A 22,103-nucleotide genomic window follows, 5' to 3' on the forward strand; every position below is an offset into this window, starting at 1 on the left:
TTCAGGTGAGGGGGGTGGAGGGGGGGGGGGCCAGGGCATAGAGGCGGGTTCTCGCAGCCGACTCAAAAGACCGCGTTGTTTTGCCATGCGAGGAGATGGACTGCGGGGTAAAGTACGGCCCAATAGAAATCAACGGGATCGCGTTGCAAAAGCATGCGAGGTGAAAACACGCGATGTGAAGGTCTCAGCGATCAAAAACATGCGGGGAAAAAGCGCGCGATGTAAATGGGCGCGATGTATCGTCATACATCCCTCCACGTGGGCCCAGGTGAGCCCCACCGCATCACAGGGGAAGGCTACACAGGCCGGACCCCCTCCCGGTCGATCACGCCACCACAGGTTGCTGTGTCAGTGTCCGTTGGGCCCTGGGGCGCCCCCCGCTCTTGGTGAGGTGTCCGGTGGTGGATCGGCTCCACCGCGTGGTCTCGGTACCGGAAGGGGCCGGGGGGACAAGGCCCGATGCCAGTCAGGGCCGCCGGCTCGTACGGCAACTCCGCCCCCCAGGACGGGCACAAGCACTTTGGCGCCGGGTCAGGCAGGCCCCCCGCACTGTGCGTGGGGGCAGCCGGGCACATCTAGCCGTCCCCCGCTGTCGCCGGTCCCACCCCTCCGCAGGGGCTTCGGGAGGAAGTGCGGGGTTGTCGCTCAAGGACAGGCTTCCCGGCCTACTTGGTCCCCGGAATGGTGTGGCGGCTCCCCGCCGGCTCCCCCCCCCCCCCGGCCCAGAAGGCGCACCTCTGCTCCGCTCGGAGCTTCCGCCTCAGTCCTCGCCGGTGGCCCGGGAAGGGCGCGTCCTCAAGCCGCCAGGACCCGTCTGAGCCCCGGCACTCTCGTGGCTCCGCCCGCGTGTCGTGGCTTCCGGCTCTCGGGCCTTCGCCGGATCCGCAGCTCGCGCTCGCTCCGGAGACGTCCGTGGCGAGGCGTCGCGCTGTGTTTGCGGGGCCGCCAGGGAGTCCAAACCGCTCTGTCGTCTCTGCAGCTGCACCGGGTCTCTCCTCCGCTTGATCCGGGGGAGATCGGCGGCGTAGAACGGCTCAGGGGCTCCGGGGTCTCGGGAGCTCAAGACGAGAGCGTCTACCCAGCCCTCCATCTTGGCCACGCCCCCCATTTCTCTTTTGTAGCTTGTACTGCAGGCGGAAGCTCCATAGAGAAATAGGAGTTTGTGACCGCACCATGTGCAGTTGCATTATACTACGGAGTGCTGAACTGTCGTGCTATGGTCCACCTGACATTATAATAGGGCCTTATGTTGTAGTAGCAGTTTATTCCAGATAAGTTTGAAAATTGAGAAACTACAATATCTTTTAACTCTTCTACTTTAACTTTTTATAATGCTGTTCCTACATCTTGCTAGCTTGTGAACGTTTCCTTTATTCTAAGGGGCAGATTTACAAGCCCCTTGCAACACATTTATGCCGCCGCTGCGTCACTTCTGTGACGCAGCGGCGGCGTGAATTATGCGCCATGTTGTGCCGTATTTACAACGGATGCATCTAGGGAGATGCGTCACGTTGTAAACCCCTGCGCCACATGAAATCTGCGTCAGGTTTCATGTGGGCGTTCCAGCACAGGATGGGCGTTCCCTCGCAGGAACGTCTCATAAAAGTGACTCAGTGAAATCTACAAGATTTCATGGAGTCACTTTTACGGCAATGCTGCGTCAAAACCCTGCGCCTGCAGGTGTAAGGATTGACGCAGCATGGTAGGCATAGGGCACCCCCGAGCCTTGCTGGAGCCGTGTCGTGCTTGCGACGCAATGCCAGCAACGTGCCGAATTTTCACCAGGGGATGCGACACGCATCTGCCCATCCGTGCGCCACGGCGCACCGCTATGTAAATGTGGCGCATCAGTGGTGGCGCACTGGTGGATTTGCAGGTCGCAAGTTTCCTGGTGCATCCCTGCTGATTTGCAGGGATGCGCCAGGAAACGTATATCTGCCCCTTTGGGTTTGGGAAACTTAGGGGTATATTACCAAGAACGGCGTTTAAATTATCGCCGGTTTAGCGGCAGAAAACTGCTGCTAAAGCGGCGATGATGGGCTTGATAATATGCCTTGGAGAATTCCAATAGAAGACCATGTTCACACCAGAATATGGACTTCTATTGGAATTCTCAAGGGCATATTATCAAGCCCATTATCGCCACTTAAGCGGCAGTTTTCTGCTGCTAAACCAGCGATAATTTTTAACGCCGTTCTTGATAATATGCCCGTACTTTTGTTACAGATTCCAAGTTTTTCATTGATTGGGTATTGACCCAGATGAGTAGTTTACAGATTTATCATGTAATTGTACTCTCCAATACATTAACTTTCTACCTTTACTTAGATTGCATCAAAATCCAGAAGGCACAGCTGTGAAAGAGACCTTACCTGCGATAGTGGAATATAAGCCATGCCTTCTTGGAAAAACCTTTGGCCTATATTTATCATTGCTACATCCAGAATTAATCATTGTGATTAATGAATGGTAACAGCATAGGCAAAACAGAAAGGAAATGGTTCTCTATGTACATACAGGTTTTCACTAGGAGGGACTTGGCACCTACCGATTTATTTTGGCCCTCCATATGGTCAAATATGACCAAAGCTGACTCACAATCAATTTTGATTGGGATATATGATGAAATCTGCCACGTCCCATGGCTTTGTTCACTAGGCCCTCCATGACGTTCTATTCATGTCGAAAAATAATTCTGCAATTTGTACAGAGAATTAAAAGTTTCTCTAAACCAGCTGTATGTGAAACTGATTTTTCGAGAACCTTATTACAGCAGAGCGTTCGACAAGGTATAATCGCTTTTTTTTTTTTTTTTTTTAGTTTTGGGGCAAAAGACTTTTATTAAGTGCTTAAAAGTTTGCGATACATAGTTTTCAAGGAAGTGGTACCTCCCCCTTAGGGAAGGCAGTCCACTTCAACTTTTTAATCAATGCATTAAATTGTTTACAAATCGTCAGTTTGGGGTTCAGAAATGTCTGCAGATAGCGTTTGCAGTTTTTAATGGGGCCACTTTAAAGAGTCCAGTGGGGTAGGGGGGGTGGTTAGTTACAGTTCTTCCCCTTCCTCACTTTTCTGCTTGTCCATGGCTGCATAGTCTCTAAGCAGGCTGAGCACCATCCTGCGGCACCCTTCACGGTTCACCACCTCTCCATTGGTCACCAGGCGGGTCCTGGCGAACAGGAGAATGTCTTTAATACAGCAGAGGAGCCTCCAGCACCCCTGGATAGCTTCCTCTGTGTGTGTCCCTGGAAACAGCCCATACATCATGGACTGTTCAGTAATGTTCTCGTAGGGAATAAGGGCTAGCAGTTCTTGTCGTAAGGCAGCCCTTAGTCTCTGGGCAAAGGGGCAGGCCCAGAAGAGGTGGTGTGCAGATTCCTCTGCGGGGCATCCCCTTGGGCAGTTCCTGTGTGGGCACAGGCCTCTGCTGTGCATGAAGGACCTCACTGGCAGGCCCCCCTTCACAGTCATCCATGCTATGTCCTTGTGTCTGTTTGTCAGACTTGGGGAGGATACATTTCCCCACACGTGCGTTGCCGTTGCTGGTGGCAGGTCGCTCACTGGTTCGGTGGTGTCCCTGGTCCTGATCAGTTTGCGGATTGTCTTGGGCTTCCAGAGGCAAGGAGTGACACAGTTCAGCCCAAATTCACCCACAAACTTTTCCACCTCCCTGTAGTACCATGGAAGGTCCCAGTTGAAAGTCACTGCATTTTCCCACTTATCCCATCCCAGCCGTCTCCACACCGGGAGAAGGAAAAAGCGGAAAACTTTGTAGGCAGAGTGGTCCTTGTTCATGTTTAACAGGGTTATCCGGACGCAGCCAAACACAAAGAAAGCCCTGAGGATCGTTGGGATGTCGGGGACTGCCTTCCCCCCTTTGCGGTGTTCCTTGTGCATGACCGACCGTTTCACCCTGTCCATCTTTGAATGCCAGACGAAGTGGAACACCATGCTGTTGATCGCCCGTGCTACGTTGGCCAGGAGTGGCCAGGCCTGTGTCACATACTGCAGCACGGGCAGGGCGTCGTTCCTGAGCACCAGAGCCTTCCCTTCAATGCTCAGGTTCCTCAGGCTCCAGAGACCCAGTTTCTGCTTCACCTTGGCCAAGCGTTCGTTCCAACTCTTCGCTGCCGCCCTTGGTCCTCCAAACCAGACGCCGAGGATCTTCATCAGTCCTGCCTCGATGGGAAGGGGAGAGGCTCGTTGCAGAGGTCCCATCGCCCGAAGAGTTTGGCCTGCAACTTGTCCACGTTTATTTTCGCCCCTGATGCCTTGCCGAAGTCTGTGCACGCCTCCAGCAGGGATTTGACTGATTCTCCGTCCGCGCAGACGAGGGTGACATCGTCCATGTACAGCGAGCACTTGACCTCCCTCTTCGCGTCGCCGGGTGTCTGGATCCCTCTGATGTTTGGGTTCTTCCTGATGTACTCAGCGAGAAGTTCTATAACCAAAACAAACAGAGGTGGCGAGAGCGGGCAGCCTTGTCTTACCCCAGACCTGATAGGAAAGGGGTCTGTTTTACAACCATTTACAATGACTGAACTGAAGATGTCTTTATACATTACTTTAACGTAACCGCAGAAGCGCTCCCCCAGCCCAAACCCGTGCAGTACCCTCTCCATGAACTCATGGGAGACGCGATCGAATGCCTTCTCCTGATCTAGACAGACCAGGGCAGCCCGGATCTTGCGGTCCGTGATGTACTGGATCGTGTCCCTTATCAGTGCCAGGCTATCTGCGACCCTGCGCCCCGGGACCCCACAGGTTTGGTCTGGGTGTACTAACTCTCCCATGGCGCCCTTCAGTCTGTTCACTAGTGTCTTTGCAAGGATCTTGTAGTCTACATTCAGGAGAGAGATGGGACGCCAGTTCTTTAGGTCACATCTCTCCCCCTTATGTTTATACAAGAGAGCAATCATTCCTTCCCTCAGGGTGTGGGGCATGATTCCCTCCCTCTCCATTTCCTCATACACCTGCAGGAGACCCGGTCCCACTAGGTCCCACACTGAGGCGTAGAACTCAACTGGGAGACCGTCACTACCCGGTGTCTTTCCTGACTTGAAGGATTTAACTGCGAGGTGCAGCTCGTCCAAAGTCAGGGGGGCATTTAGGGCTTCTCTCACTTTTGGGGAGACAGTTCTTGGGATACCAGACAGAAATTTTTCTGCCTGATCTCCCTCTGACCTCTTCTCTGAGTAGAGGTCCCCATAGAAATCTGTCACTACCTTCCTAATGTCCTCCCTTGTGTCACAGAGGGTTCCCTCCTTATTGCGCAGTTGAACCAGAGGGGTGTGCGCAGAGTGGATTTTCTTAAAGAAGAAGGAGTTGCATTTCTCCCCCTTTTCCAAGTTCTCCACCTTGGAACGGAAAATGATCCTCCTGGATTCGTCATGAAAGTGCTCGCTCAGCTCTTTCTTGACTTCTTCCAGGGGGCTCATGACGTCCCATCCCCGGAGTTGGAGGTCGTGCAGTTCTTGCAGCTCTTGCTGTAGTCTACTGAACTCCCTCTTTCTCCCCCTTTCAACCTGCCTGCCCACATTCTTGAAAAAATCCTGGAGCCTGCCTTTGACCCATTCCCCTGTGGACTCGAATGTGTCTTTCATGGCCTGCCACTGGGTGTATGTCTCCCTCAACACCTCCATCACCCCCTCTTTCTCCAGCAGAGAGCTATTCAGTTTCCAAGTGCCTGGACCTGTCAGGAACTTGCCCGTCAGTTCCCCTTGGAAGTGGATAGCTCTGTGGTCAGAGAAATGAACTGTCACCATTGAATGTTGCTTGAGCTTCACTTATTTAGAGGTGAAGATGAAGTCTATCCTGGAGCGCAAAGAGCCATCGGGGCGACTCCAGGAGAAGTTCCTGGCGTTAACCCCCATGGACCCGATGACGTCTGTCAGGGAGGCCTCACTCACCATCTCCACCAGTAGTTTCGCAGCATCATCCATCCATCCTTCCCCAGCCCTGGACCCACATCTACCACCTGCTTCTAGAATACAGTTGAAGTCCCCACCCATCAAAATTGTTCTGGAGGTGACCAGCTGTGGCCTGAGGCGCTGAAACACCTCTCGTCGCTCGCCTACGTCAGAAGGGGCGTACACGTTGATGAGGCTAACTGGCTCTCCTGCCCACGAACCGTCGACGACAAGAGCCCTGCCGCCTTCCAGCTCGGTGACTGAGTCCATCGTGAAACGCCTTCCTCTGACTAAGGTAGCCACTCCCACAGACCTACTGCTGTTCCCCCCAGACCAAAAGGAAGGCCCTAGAGTCCACTGCTGTTCTAGGTTTGCGCGATGTTGCAAAGGGGATGGAGCATTCCTGAATCATGTACACATCACACTCCTGACTGGCATGGTATAATGCTAAACAAATACCAATTCTTCAAAACTGCTTTCTAAGAAAACTTTGATAAAGCCTGGGGGGATAATCCCTAATTAAAAACACTAAAAAGTCACAGCGTCTCTAAGAAAAATGTTATACTACTCTAATATTAGGGGAACCTTAATGAACAGTAAACGTTTATAGAACAATAATGAAAAGGAGCTGAAAACCTTAAAATTGAAGTTATGTTCTCCCAGTGAGAATGAAACAGAACCTCGTGGTGTCGCAATGGTTTGTGGGTATGCAGATACTGTACATCGGGTTCTGAGCCTAGAGACGTCATCTCCGGCACGGCCTCCACGCGCACACAATGAACGAGCGCCAGCTCCTTCGTTCCCCCGTCATCTGCACGCGCTGTGGCTCCCCCGAGAGCCTGAGCGCGCGCGGCCTGAGGCTCGGCGGGGGACCCGGCTGAGCTCCCTATGGATGAGCCTCTTCCGCGCACCGTCAGAAAGCGCCCAGAGGCTCGCCTCTCACCCACTGAAAAACATTAATTCAGTCATTTATTTGAGGCTTCGCATCGAGCCATCCTACCCCGGGTCCATCGATATTCAGGAATCTTCTCTTTCTTTTATCTTTTTGAGATCTCGTTAACACACATAAAAAGTAGCATCGCTTAATTTGGCCTACAGAGGGTGCCATGAGCAAAATTGGCTTTTTTAATTATTTCTGGGTGCTATAAAATCTGCCTCGATTTCTTAGCGTCCGAGCTGAACTATTCAAATCATAACCAATTATATGCTGGGCACGCGCAGTATCAAACAAGACAAAATTCCACTTCTCTTCAACATCAATTAGTGGATATCTGTTTACACAGATATCCTCCAAAAAGTACGATCCTGTAATTTTTAGCGCCTTCATCACTGCTACACGTAGTGCAAGTGAAAACAGACAATATCCACAGGAATTCGGATAACAATACAAATTTATGAACAGGAGGCTTACACATCTAATTAAAGTCCTTGCAGTGTTGGGCGGACTTTCATTCTCCAAACTCTTCCTTCAAAAAGAAGTATGAGCAGAAAACCATCTACTCCATATTACTAATGAAGATATTTTCTGTCAGTTCGAAGCAAAAGTGATTCAGCAAAAAATCCTGAGAAGGCAGCTAAAGCACAGAGGATTATGGGTATGCAGATATGGGACAGAGGCTCTTGAGTCCCCAGATACGTCACAGAGTTTCATTGGTATGCAAATGTCATGGGTTTCACCCTGCTCTTTCTCTCTACCGTGGCCCAACACTTCCTACTATGGTTACGACCCTTTACTGAGTGTCACATAGAAGTTTGTCGATTGCATACTTTTTGAAAGCCTTGTCTGCGTGAAAGACATGAGGAAAAATATATGACCCAGTTAGGCGTCATTCATTACTGTTCCAAAGTACTTTTTTTCTGGATCTAGAGAGGAAAGTTGTGCAAAGAATGTATTGTACATGTGGACTCGCTGGTCAGACCCTCGACTCCCCCACCAGGATGTGGTAGGCACAAAAATGGAAATTTTGCGCATTGTTGCAGCCCCTTTAATCTACTGTAACCATTCATTTTCAGCCTTAAATCAATGGAAACTGTTTTAGCAGAGTATTCTACTTTGAAATTGACATGTTTAAAGTGTCTGCAGCTCCACAGAAGCACAGATTCAATTTCTAAGCTTGTGAGAGGGGCCTATACCTCCCTGGGATGTTCTAGCACCCATGTACTCACCTCTAATATGGCACTATTATGTTGTGGATGTGGAACATCCCACATAGTCCAGCGAGAGAGGGGAGTTTATGAGGCAACCCTGTCACACACGCTATATGGTTTAAGCTCATTCATTTTTTATTTTATTTATTTAATGCATTTTTATAAAGCGTGTACTTTACCCGAAGGTGTCAGAGCACTGTACAATAGAACCAGTTACGTTACATGAGAGTGTATGATCTGTTGTGGGTTTTGCTTGTACAGGTGAGGGGCACTCAAACAGTGCGGGTGAGGTATGGTGATGGAAGTTGGTTAGACTCTAGTACAACGGTGCTGACAGTATAGATGAAACCCTGTAACCTCTAACTAATATTTAGGCATGAGGTGCCTGAACATTATAAAACATACAAACAAATACTGTGCACACGTCAGATAAATAATTCGGTATCAATGTATTCAGGGACAAACAGAGATTAAGCTGTAGGTTTGGTGACTCCACAGATATAAACTTTATGTGGTTCTTTTTTTTGTTGAATATACAAACGCCAGCCGACACGTGTTTCATCAAGCAGGACGGCGCCTGTGAATCATCACTACTGTGGACGGTAACCTGCGGTAATGGGTTACAGTGCAGCTCAGTTCGGGATGTGTCTTCGAGGGGCGATCTGAGCTGCACTGTAACCCATTACTGCAGGTTACCGTCCATAGTCGTACCTGACTGTTCCTACGGAAGCACCCGTTTCCCTTTGCTTATTCCATGACGTTGACCTTCCAGAGTCAGCACCGATAACTCACTTACCCGAATACTCACCACGCCATTGACAGCCCTGATGATTCACAGAAACTCACTCACACAACAATTTATACCAGTTTCTCCAGTTTCCCATTTCTCTTTTCACACACCTGTTGTATACAATTATTTGTAGTTATGTACAGTGTTCTCTTGGGACAATACTACAATCACCACACCCCTCTGCTTTCCAAACGACAACCCTCCTTCTCTCGACAAGTTACTGTGCCAGCCTCTTCCTGCACGTTCCCTGCAGATTGAGTTCCTTTCTGTTTAGTTCTCAGCAGGGTGTGGTAAATAAATAAATAATACCTCTATTTTTGAATGGATATATGAATAACAGATAGCTCAATAAATAAGAGTCAAGATTCGAGGTAGTAGGAGTTTTGCAGGTTTAATACAGCATAAAGGACAGGAACAGGACAACCTGCACGGGGAAGATCTGAGATGGCTAGCGCTGCCGGGGGGGAGGATCTGGAATGAGCAGGCTAACTTTAATAACAATGTACAACATATATATACTAAAACAATTTCATTGCAGTAAGTACAGTAGGCGTAGCAGTGGGTGGAGCAGAAGGTGTGTCGTGTAGCAGTCGCGAAATATAAGGCATAAAGAGGCGTGAACAGGGCGTATACATAGACATGTGATGCAAACGTAACAGAATATGTCATAAATGGGGCGGAAACATGGAGGGGGCTACCTAAGGAGCCGGGACCTCTGACCTAGTGGTGCGCGCAAGCTGGCAATGACGCGTTACTAGGAGAAGCTGGGGGCTATGACTTCTGCGCTAGAGGAGGAGACGAAAGTCTGGAGAGTCAGGGCGACATGTACTTAAACATTATCTAGTATCTGATGTTTAGAGAACATGTTGATAGAATCCAAAAGTTATCAGGGCAAAGGCTAACAGACACTAAGACTGGTGCATGCATTATTCTACATGTAGTGCGTGTTGAGGAATATTAAATGACCATTAATACAGTATTTCTCTTACATGGAGACGTAAAGGCTAGACTGTGACGGAAACCATTGATGCGATTCAGTAGCTTAGGAATGCAGAGAAGGAGAGCTGGACTGATAACTAGAATCATAACATACTCTTGGCAGACTGGCAGGCAGAGCCAGGCCGTGCCGGGCACTGTGAGGCAGGAAGTAAGTGAAGGGTCGAGGATACAGGTGGGGGCTGTATCGCTCCTCAGCGAGGGTTCAGGAGACAGGAACTGAATCTGGTGTCCGGGCCCTTTTGAGGCCTAGAAACGGGGATTTTACTGAATTAACGTGCACACTGTGAAACGTGGCAACATAACTTTACATAGGCCTAATACTCGTAGCTATCACGAGAACTGGAAACTGGCATACTAGAGTTGGACACAACTGGAATTGCGTCTTTAATCGATCATAAGGGAATACATATGCATATTAATCATGCACATATATCATAGGATGGGGAACACGTAGGGACACAGAACATGGTAAAATTTACTTTTCCACATTCCCTCCTTGTCACTACGTTTCCATCAGGAAACATCAATATTCATGATACCATCTATCATTTCATACAGTATCATTTGCTCGTCTCGAATTGGCTTGGAACGGGACTTAGGACGGGGACTTGGACTAGGAATACATGATGTAGCACAAATGCCGCAAATCGCAGGGCCACATTGTAAACAGAGGCAGCAACTGAAAATGATCATTACTGCTATACCTAGGAATGATAGAACTTTCCATCCCCAGGCAGAAATTATACTCCAGAGCCAACCGGACCATGTCCAGGTGATTGGATTCTGGTGTAACTGATGGGCAATTTTATGAAGTCTGGTTATAGCTGAATAAACAGACGGCGCGTTATTAGGAATGAAAATGCAGCAACTAGATCCGATGACTCTACATGCCCCGCCCCTATCGGCCAGTATGACGTCAAGGACGAGACGATTTTGCAAAACTACAAATCTCATAGCAGATTGCTCCTCGGTTAAGTTACCTAGAGCAGAAGTAGTCTCATTCACTACTGCTTCAAGGGTTCTGGTTAACCTACGGATTAGCTTACTGTTCTGGACAGGTCCTATAAAGAAGAAGAATCCTTTATTAAAATCTTGATACTGTTCTAGAGTAGTTTCAGTTTGATCGACAATCGGGGACTCGATCTCCCTTCTATGTCTAATGTGTACTAGATGTGTGTTTCTATGATAATCGGATGGGGCTAGGAAAACTGGTGGCAGTAGGAAGGCAATGTAACATGTTCCATCCCAATCGAGGGGCAGACGAACATATGCGGTCTGACCACAAACAAAATATGAATGACGTGAGGCTTTGAAAATAGATTCCCTACTGTCACTATACTTGACAATAGTAGTACAATCACTATGTCCTACATGTGTAGAACCATTCTTTCGGACACATAATTCGCCTTTGACTGGTAGTACTGAAATTGCAGGTAAGTCTGGAGTAGTATCAGACTGAACATTCAGGACCATAAAATTCGAAGAATAATTACCTAAATTATAAACCTCATTTTCTAGATCTAACCCGGTTCTATGGGAAAGACCTTGCTTGTCTGGAAAACATGTACTGTTCAGAAGGGACATATCAGTTGAGGATGACGTTAACGTGGACCATGCTCCACACGAACCATTATGTGAAAATGGATAAGGAAAGAGTGGCAGAACTCCCTTCGGTGTCTGGAAAGGGGGGAGTCGACCACACACCCAACAATTAGTGGCATTGCTGGTCTGGTGTGAATAGTGTAACATTCTGATGAAGGTATTATTACGCATAGCAAGATGATAGGATAGCTCGTGAGGAGGCAGATCACTAAATGTGTGCTCTACTGTAGCATTAGAAGACTTATTTACATGAGAAATTGAAAAACATAAATGCAATGCATAGCTCGTGCAGGTAACCATCAAGCTTAAAAATAGAAGAAAACATAAAATAATGATACATCTGATAGAGTTTTGACTAACTCTCTCACTATGGGGGTCTATCTTATACATGTCAGAAACCTGTCTAACCGTTTCACCTAGGAGAGGACTTAGACAATTAAACTGGCTGACTTATTTTACTAGACCGGAGCTTACGTTTATACTCCTGTTGCGGAGTTTCTTCTAACAGGGAGGGTTTAGTATCAATGTCATTTGCGGGACAGTCCTTGAGAATAGTATTTTGGCAGTCTTTAGGTAAAATGCAGTTCTTGGCAAAAGTTTTAGGTTTGATTCCATGGAATTTCCTGACGTGAGACAGATGCACCCACCCCTTCCTGCCTTCCAACTTGACGGCAGTACGGGTGGTAAGAAGGACTTGCTTCGGCTCCTTCCAACGAGGCTCCAGCGGACTTGAACGATCGAAATTCCTCACAAGTACCAAACTTCCGGGAACGATTTCATGCGGTTTCACCTCGGTATTGTCTGGAAATGCGGCGGCAACCTGTGAACGACAAGAGTGTAGGGCAGACATCAAGGAAGCTAGGTAATCTGTCAGCATATTACTGGAAACATCTGTAATACTTCGGGGTCTAGGTGTACCCCACATGTTAGGGGGGCGGCCGAATACGACCTCGTACGGGGACAGACCTGATCTGGAATGTGCGACCATGTGCATATAGAATAGGGCGACTGGCAGAGCTACTAGCCAGTCCACACCTTTCTCTTTACAGACTTTTGCAATACGGATTTTCAGGGTCTGATTATGTCTCTCTACGAGACCTGCTGCTTCAGGATGGCGTACACAGTGAAACTTCCACTGGTATCCTAACAGAAGGGAAACGTGCTTCATGAGCTCGGATGAGAATGGCTGGCCGTTGTCTGAATACACGACCCTAGGGAGTCCATAGCGGGGGAAGAATTCACGAACCAGCTGCTTGGCAGTGGTCGCGGCTGTGTAATCTGGGACTGGATATGCCTCTGTCCACCTGGACAAAGCACATACAACTACAAGGACATACTTGAAACCTCGACATCGCTCCATCTGAATGTAATCCATCTGGAGGACTTCAAAAGGGTGGTTAGGAGGCTGGAATCCCCCTTGTTCCACCGGGACACTTTTACCTGGATTGAACTGACAACATATCATACAGGTACGGACTTTCTGCTTGGCTGCAGCTCGTAAATGCTTGTTGTACCAAATGTTCTGGATACTGTCTAACATAGCTTTTTCTCCTAAATGTGCAGGACTATGTGCGGTATTAATAATGACTTGAACCATTGAGTCGGGGAGAAACCATGTGGCCTTTCCCTTCGTCAACCATCCTTGATCTGTCTGGACCCCTCCTTGTTCGGACCATTTCTTGATTTCATCGGGAGTAGCATGTGACTGGATATCTATGACATCTTGAGTGGGGTCCTTAACTGTCATACATGTAGTCTGATCTGGAGTGGATGTATGTGTCTTGTTAACTGGAATGTCTGGAGTCTGAGCTGTAAGCTTGGCTGTTCGATCTGCTAGATCATTACCTTGGGAAATAATGTCAGTAACTTTCGTATGTGCTTTGCACTTCATGATAGCGATAGCTGTCGGTAAATGCATTGCTTCTAACAGAGCTTGAATAAGGAGACCATGCTGAATCTTGGTTCCATGAGAAGTCATGAAACCTCTCTCCTGCCAGAGCACTCCGAAGTCGTGTACGACTCCAAATGCGTAACGTGAATCTGTGTAAATGTTAACTTTCAGGTTCTTGGCACGTATGCAGGCTTGGGTCAGAGCAACTAGCTCTGCTGCTTGAGCGGACAGAGTGTCAATACGGTGTGTCTCTACAACTTCAGTTTCAGTAGTCACTGCATACGCGGCTACTAGATCTCCTGTACTTGTTCTCATACATGAACCATCCACATAAAGTGTCAGGTCGGGATCTGATAATGGAATATCTGTCAGGTCTTGTCTTGGCTTTGTCATGGTGTTAACTACTTCCACACAGTCATGTGTGGCAGGATTTGAAGTAACTGACGGTAACAGTGTAGCAGGATTTAGAACGTTGCAGCGTCTGATTTCTATGTGTGGCTGGAACAGTGTCAATTCATAACCTGTTAAACGTGCAATTGTCAAGTGCTGAGTCTGTGTTCGGTTTAAAAGAACTTCCACGGAGTGTGGAACTTGTACTGTCAGGGAATGTCCTAACACTATGGAATCACTTTGTCTGATAGCTAGTGCTGTGGCTGCAACTGACTTGAGGCACGCAGGCAGAGCCTGAGCTACTGGATCTAGTGTGCTTGAAAAATAAGCACAAGGCTTGTATTGTCCTGCTTGATCTTGTGTGAGAACAGATAATGCTGTACCTTCGCGTTCTGTGACGAAAAGTGTAAAAGGCTTACTGTAGTTCGGTGTTGCTAGAACAGGAGCTTGACATAAGGCTTTCTTTAATTCATTAAAAGCAAGTGTATGTTCAGATGTCCAAGGGAGGACAGTCGATACGGCTGCCTCCTGTGTCGTTAACTGTATCAGTGGCTTGGCTAGAAATGCATACTGGGGAATCCATTGTCTGCAATAAGAGGTGAGGCCGATAAAGGCACGTACCTCCTTCTGGGTCTTGGGCTGAGGAAGACTCGCTATTAACTGGATACGGTCAGGTGTCAACTGCCTACCCCTCTTGGACAGTAAGTGGCCTAAATAGATCACTTGCTGGACACAGAATTGAAGCTTCGAAGGGGACACCTTGTGCCCCATCTCGGCTAGGAAATACAGGACTGTAAGTGACGCTCGCTCGCAGTCACGTTCAGAACGGGCTGTGATCAGTAGATCATCGACATACTGGAGCAGGGCAGTGTCACTTGGCATGTGAATATTGTCTAGTTGTCTCTTAAGTGCTTGACTGTAAATACTAGGACTTTCTGTGAAACCTTGAGGAGCTCGTGTGAATTGGTAGCTCCTTCCATTTAAACAGAATCCGAAAAGAAACTGGCTGTCTGGATGAATGGGGACACTGAAAAATGCATTTTTAAGGTCTATGACTGTGAAAAACGTAGCTTCAGAATCAATGGCTGTCAATAGGGAAGAGATATCTGGAACAACTGGATACTGGGGAATGATACATTTATTAAGTTCTCGAAGATCAATCACTAATCGATATACTGGAGGTGCATTTGGATCAGTACGTTTCATGACTGGAATGATAGGAGAATTACATACATTGGAGTCAGTTTCTACAACCACTCCTTGAGCAATGAGTTTGTCAATAATTTTGGATAAGGCTGCTACAGCCTCAGATGGCAATCTGTACTGTCTGATTCGTGGTAACACTACACCTGGTTTGAGAGTCACACGATGGGGTGTGATCTGCATGAAACCGACATCAGTTGGACCTTGTGCCCATAGATGCTGGGGGACATTCAATAATCTGGGATCAAAATCACGTAATACATAGTGACCCTTGAAGTCACGTAAAAACAAACGTATTCCTTCTGGGGAGCAGCATATAACTGCACCTAATTCTTTCAGTGTCTTGATGCCTAACACATTTTCTGGACATGACTTTGTAAGTAATAGATCAGTAGTTCGGGACAATGGACCTACTTCTAGAGTAACTGGTTTAGATATCTCGTTTACAATAGGCTTTCCTGAAAATCCAAGGGAAACATTTCTTGAGCCTGAGAGCGGAGCCCCTGGAACCTCGTCGTGACTAATAGTCGTCCTACTTGCCCCTGTATCTATCAAAAACTTTCGGTCTTTCCCTAATACTTGACTGTGAACATAGGGACCCTCTTGATCTACAGGTATCTCGATGAGAGGCAAGCCTACCTCCCTCTCTAGGCTGTTTCATGAGTACTGCTGGTACTCTGGATACTCGGACTGTGCATACTGGTACATCTGCTGTGTAACATGCTGTGTTGCAGCGATAGGCTGCGGTGCTGTAACTGTCTGTGGTGCATTCTGTGGTGATTGAGAAGTCTGTGAAACTTGTTCTTGTCTAGGCGGACGTGGTCTTTCTTTAGTCTTACCGGTAGCTATGTTGTGTTTCAGAACTGCACACTCGTTTATAAAATGACCTGGTTGCTTACAATAATTGCAGGTCCCTTTAATAGGAACTGCAGGATGACTGGCTTGATTCGGACCCCTCTTCTGACTGTCTTGAGGGACAGATTGTGCAACTAATACTTTCATTTTCGTGTCTTTCATACGTTTCCTTTCATGATCTTGCTCTTCTCTGATTCTATTCTGGTGATACTGAAGCATCTGTAATATTTGGGACGGAGTATTAGCTTGCCAAGTACTTTCGACTTTCAGAACTCGATTTTTAACTTGTGGACTTGAATTCTCGACTAGTTTAGTAACAAAAAGATGAGGGTATGACTCACTACTTGTCTTGAGGCCACTGTTAATGCTACAGCATTTCTCAAACCTAGAATAAAAATCACTAGTATCTTCGTCTGGTTTCTGTTTACAGGCTGAGATTGCATCCCAGTCTTCCTTTTTCGTGGCTAGTAATCTTGGCAAAACTTGAATTAATAATTCGGGTCATTCTTTACATTTCTCTCCTAGACCGGTACCTGGTATTCGTATCTTATCTTCAGCTTCTAGAGCTGTCCAATCGATCTTTTTCTCTCCCACCTCCCAATCTTTTTCCTTGAGTTTTTCATATGTGCCCGCAGGCAACAGGACCTTTAACATTTTTATTATATCTGGATACGTGTATTCTCCCATACGGAGCATGTCTTTTAATTCTCGGTGGAACCCTGCTGGATCTTTGTCGTGACAGGGAATTAACTTCTTCATCTCTAAGAGTTCCATCTTTGTAATGGGGGTGTAAACAAACACTCGTTGCATTTCACCACCCGCTGTCTTAACTGGGTGTACTTCTCGTAACGGATTCTGTCGGTCTATGTAAAAGGGTTTACTTTCTGGGGGTGAGACGTGAACAAAATGCGGGTTCAGAAACGTTCTATATTTGTGGCGCTGTTCTAGAATGACACTAATTAAATCGGTACCTAGACCTTTCCATCTATACTGGAGTAACTCGTTCAGGACATCGTGTAACGGACCTGGATCAGAGTGCTGACCCTCATACAGAGTAATGAGGTGCTGGATCATATACATACCCACCAGTCGCTGCTCGGCTGGGGGCAGTTTCAGAAACATCTGTGCCACTATTTCGTCTGGAAAAGTGGTAGAATCAGTAATCCATCGGACTGCTGATCGGGCTAGTTCTTGTTCATGCATAGTACTAAGTTCACTATAACCGATTCGTGATTTCAGAATGTGATCGGTGGCTTGAAATACTTGTTCTAGAGAACCTTGTTCTGGTACTGGATGAGGAACAGTTTTCTTGTAGTCTAGACGTGAATGTCGGTCGGAAAGTCTAGTTCTACCTACATACGCTATTCTGGTGGGATTCTCGTCGTCTACCTCTTCAGTAGAAGAGTCATTTTCTTTCTCGCTAACTAGTGCTTCTTTGCGTTGTTCGTGTAACCTTATTATTTCTTTACGAATTTTCTTGTACATACTCTCTATACTACTGATGGTTCTGTGCTTACCCTCGGCTATATTATCACTCCACCTTGTCAGAACTTTCATTTCGGCCGGATCTTTAGTCGGGGAATCTTGTTCCCTTATTAAACAATTAATCAGAAACTTTAATATCATGAGCTGAATCTCAGCTTTCCTTTGAGATATGGCTTCGCCAATACTTTCTGGATCTGTTCCTGTACGAATGAAACAATATATTCTGTCTAGATCTTCTTTCATATTCGGCAGGGTGACCAAATACTCGGACACCTGCCTTATACGTACGGAATATATAACCATACTATCCTCGCCTGGGACTGGATCATAACAGCATTCAGTAAGAGCTCGCCTGATTTCTGCAATGGACTGATATTTGGGCGTACGCTGTAACGCACGTTCATGTAACTCGACTGATGTTACACGTCTGTGTGGCGGCGGGGTTCCCGGGGGACCTCCTCCCGCGGCCCCTAAACTGGAATCGTCGACTGATACTCTTCGTGCTGGCATAGTGACTGATGTAGCGGGTACTTGTAATGTAGGCTGGACCGGGGGTACCGTAACAGGTGCTGTAACAGGTGCCCCGGTGACTGGAGGAGCAGGAATTGCAATATTTACAGGAGCTGGCGGAACAGGATTTGCATATTCTGGGACTGTGTCGTCCAAATAGGACGAGAGAAAAATATCAGCTGCGGTCGGTTTGTGACGTAGCTTGGTCGGAACTAATGGTGGCGGAAAATTACTGGATGCCTCCGGGGTTGCTTTTGGCAAGCCCTCGGCAAGAAGAGGGTACATACCCTTAATAAGGGCATTCCTCTGTCTGTCCGATTGTTCGGTTTTAACTCGTTCACCTATTTCGATTAATTCCCTTTCTTGAGCTCTTTCTGCGGATTCTCTACTTAATTCTGACTTTCTGATTTCTTTTTCTGTTCTTTTATGAGATTCTTTGCGCCATAACTCGATGGCATCTTTCTGTGACGGTCTGGCTTTCTTTTTCCATAATACTTCTTCTACTCGCATGATGCACTCGGCATCCCATGTGCCTGATACAGGCCATCTATACTTTTCTTCCAATTCTTTGGTGTACTCGACCCATAAATCTAGATACAATATGGCACTTATGCCATGCTTGTGATACATAAAATGACCTGGACTGTCCCTAGGCGGGACAGGAACTGCTTCTTCTAACAGACCTTTTCTAGTTTTTAACTGACGTAACTTGGAAAATAATGGCATGACTGGGCTGGAGTCCAGACACAATACAATACACAATGAACACGATAATCACTGAGGGACACCACTTTCATACCACGACATTGAAATACACATTGAAATAACATTTAAAATAACAGTTCGGACAAGATACTACCTGAAATACTGAGAACAGAACACATGAATTTTCTCGAGAACAGAACTGACTAGAATTACTAGATGCACTGCTGAAACAGTACGAAACTTACCGGTCTCATAAAGAGACACGTCAGGACCCGCACCCACCTAAGTGGACACTTCGTGTTGGATCTGTGTACCCCAAACCCACGGACCAGAGACAATTAGATTGACCCTGTCTAGATACTACCCCAGCAACGGTACTCACCGGGCAGCAAGAACGGAAGGCCTCGGACTGGACTGGACTGCTACGACGACGAACTGACGAACTTCGGACTTCAGTTACGGGTGGACCTCCGGATACCTCGGACCTTGGACTCTCGGCTTGGGCTCTGGTCGGGACTCGCCGCGTTCCTCCACCGCCTCGTCTGGATGCTGGACCGCAACCTCCGTCTCCTCCGTGGGCCTGAGGGATACTTGAAGCAGAAATATCTGCACGTGCACGGTATGGTTCTGTCACGGCTGCAGAGGATCAGGGGCTGGCGTGGCTTCTCCGGCGCGTGGGGAAAGGGCAAGTCCCTGTTCGGGCGCCATTATGTGGTAAATAAATAAATAATACCTCTATTTTTGAATGGATATATGAATAACAGATAGCTCAATAAATAAGAGTCAAGATTCGAGGTAGTAGGAGTTTTGCAGGTTTAATACAGCATAAAGGACAGGAACAGGACAACCTGCACGGGGAAGATCTGAGATGGCTAGCGCTGCCGGGGGGCAGGATCTGGAATGAGCAGGCTAACTTTAATAACAATGTACAACATATATATACTAAAACAATTTCATTGCAGTAAGTACAGTAGGCGTAGCAGTGGGTGGAGCAGAAGGTGTGTCGTGTAGCAGTCGCGAAAGATAAGGCATAAAGAGGCGTGAACAGGGCGTATACATAGACATGTGATGCAAACGTAACAGAATATGTCATAAATGCGGCGGAAACATGGAGGGGGCTACCTAAGGAGCCGGGACCTCTGACCTAGTGGTGCGCGCAAGCTGGCAATGACGCGTTACTAGGAGAAGCTGGGGGCTATGACTTCTGCGCTAGAGGAGGAGACGAAAGTCTGGAGAGTCAGGGCGACATGTACTTAAACATTATCTAGTATCTGATGTTTAGAGAACATGTTGATAGAATCCAAAAGTTATCAGGGCAAAGGCTAACAGACACTAAGACTGGTGCATGCATTATTCTACATGTAGTGCGTGTTGAGGAATATTAAATGACCATTAATACAGTATTTCTCTTACATGGAGACGTAAAGGCTAGACTGTGACGGAAACCATTGATGCGATTCAGTAGCTTAGGAATGCAGAGAAGGAGAGCTGGACTGATAACTAGAATCATAACATACTCTTGGCAGACTGGCAGGCAGAGCCAGGCCGTGCCGGGCACTGTGAGGCAGGAAGTAAGTGAAGGGTCGAGGATACAGGTGGGGGCTGTATCGCTCCTCAGCGAGGGTTCAGGAGACAGGAACTGAATCTGGTGTCCGGGCCCTTTTGAGGCCTAGAAACGGGGATTTTACTGAATTAACGTGCACACTGTGAAACGTGGCAACATAACTTTACATAGGCCTAATACTCGTAGCTATCACGAGAACTGGAAACTGGCATACTAGAGTTGGACACAACTGGAATTGCGTCTTTAATCGATCATAAGGGAATACATATGCATATTAATCATGCACATATATCATAGGATGGGGAACACGTAGGGACACAGAACATGGTAAAATTTACTTTTCCACAAGGGTGGAAGATCATTTTATCGTATGACTTCTCCCTCATCGCTCCTTCCCTTGACTCTTTCTTTCCATCACTGTTCCAGGCGCCGCACTCTGAGGCACCTTTGGGCTTCCTCCCACACATCACATGGACTGATACTTGACTAATAAGAGCATTTGGTAGTGACGTGATTTCATCTTTCCTTAGACTGTCCGGGTTTATTTTCGGAAGACTCCCACATGTTAAAATCACTCCTGCCACTTTGCTGCTTCTTGTTCTGTCTGAACTCGGAGACCCTTGCTGAACTTCGGTTTCTGACACGATTTATTATTTATGATGCCCTCCAAATGTACTCACTTGCCATCTTTCAAGATAAGTACGTCATGACAAGATATTGGTGCTCTGGAAGGCGGTAAGCCCGTGGGACAGGCAGCAGTAATTGAAAAACAAGCATTTGCAATGCAATAGGTCTCGCATTTGCGAAATTTTGAGCTATTGGTATTGTAAATGGCAATGCCTTTTATTTATGTGTTTTGAAAACCTGCAATGAATGAATATAAGTACAAAGTGCACATAAATAAAAAGTATTGTGTTGTACAATGCCAAGAGGATAACGTTTCTAAAATGCGAGACCTTTTGCATTACAAATGCTTGTTTGGTTAGGCTATAACTAAAAATAAGGGCACTTTTATAAACGGCTCCTTTTCAAGTATAAACAAGCAGGGGGGACAACTTAAGCTGTGTAATTAAATTTCACCAAATGACAAGTGTAAATTATGAATAGCCTCCGATAAGTTTGCCTATATTGCATTTACATATATTTGCGCATGTGTACGCCAATATTTCAATTTTGTTCAGAGGCTGGATCAGACTTTGGTGCCGAGGGGTAGGGAACAGAGGACAGAGGCTGAAACTTGTGTAGCAGATGTCGGGGAGCTGTGGACAGAAGTAGGAGTGAAGAGCTGGAGTAGCTGAAGCTAGGAGGGAGAGGCCAGGATGTTTGAATGAGACCCCGTGTAGCTCTGACTCTGAACGACCTCATTCGACCCCAACGCACCTATTACAATATCTATGCACAAACACCGCCGGTGGGCGTCGGGGCGCTGCAAAAATCACATGAAACATGGTGACGAGTTATCCTTTAAATCCAAAGTGGTCAAAACCATATACCTTTCATTCGATGGAGGCATCTTAGCAAGAACCTTGTTAAAATTATCGCAGTTGTAGCGATGTCCTTCACATTTAACATAGGCTTCAATTAAAACAAGCAACCGCCATTGTCCTAGCAGTACGCGTCGTCCTGCCTGCAGTAGGAAACACGGAAGTAGTCCCTACATGAATACATAACGCCGAGCAGCGGATCGAAACTGTAGTTGGTGGGTGCTGCTTCCTGCCAAACGGGAGCAAAGACGGAAGTGCTGCATCGGATCGCAAGCCAACGATAAGCCCGCTAGCAAAATAAATACCAGAGTTAAAGAATGGCAAGCTGCAGAAGAAATTACCGGCAATAGGCAGTTTCACACCCAACATATAGATTAATTGATGCTTCTTACTGCGAGACCTAATTATTGAATCCAGGGCTAAGCTTTCTATGGTTTCCAGTATACAGAGAACTGCGATGAGTTGTGAAATATACATGGCTGGATGTGAACATCACCTGACTCGCCCCTGTATCTTGCTCCTGAGTTTCCATAGCATAGAGAGTCAAATTAACTTGCCTCCTAGTGGA

At 47.0% G+C, this 22,103-nt stretch overlaps 1 pseudogene; it reads right to left on the reverse strand.

Moving 5' to 3' along the window:
• Positions 1-2,913: 2,913 nt before the first annotated feature.
• On the reverse strand, positions 2,914-4,349 carry LOC144807860 (uncharacterized; annotated as a pseudogene).
• Positions 4,350-22,103: the final 17,754 nt, after the last annotated feature.

The sequence above is a fragment of the Lissotriton helveticus genome, chromosome 1_2 (assembly GCF_964261635.1).
Source record: "Lissotriton helveticus chromosome 1_2, aLisHel1.1, whole genome shotgun sequence".
In the NCBI taxonomy this organism is placed as follows: domain Eukaryota; kingdom Metazoa; phylum Chordata; class Amphibia; order Caudata; family Salamandridae; genus Lissotriton; species Lissotriton helveticus.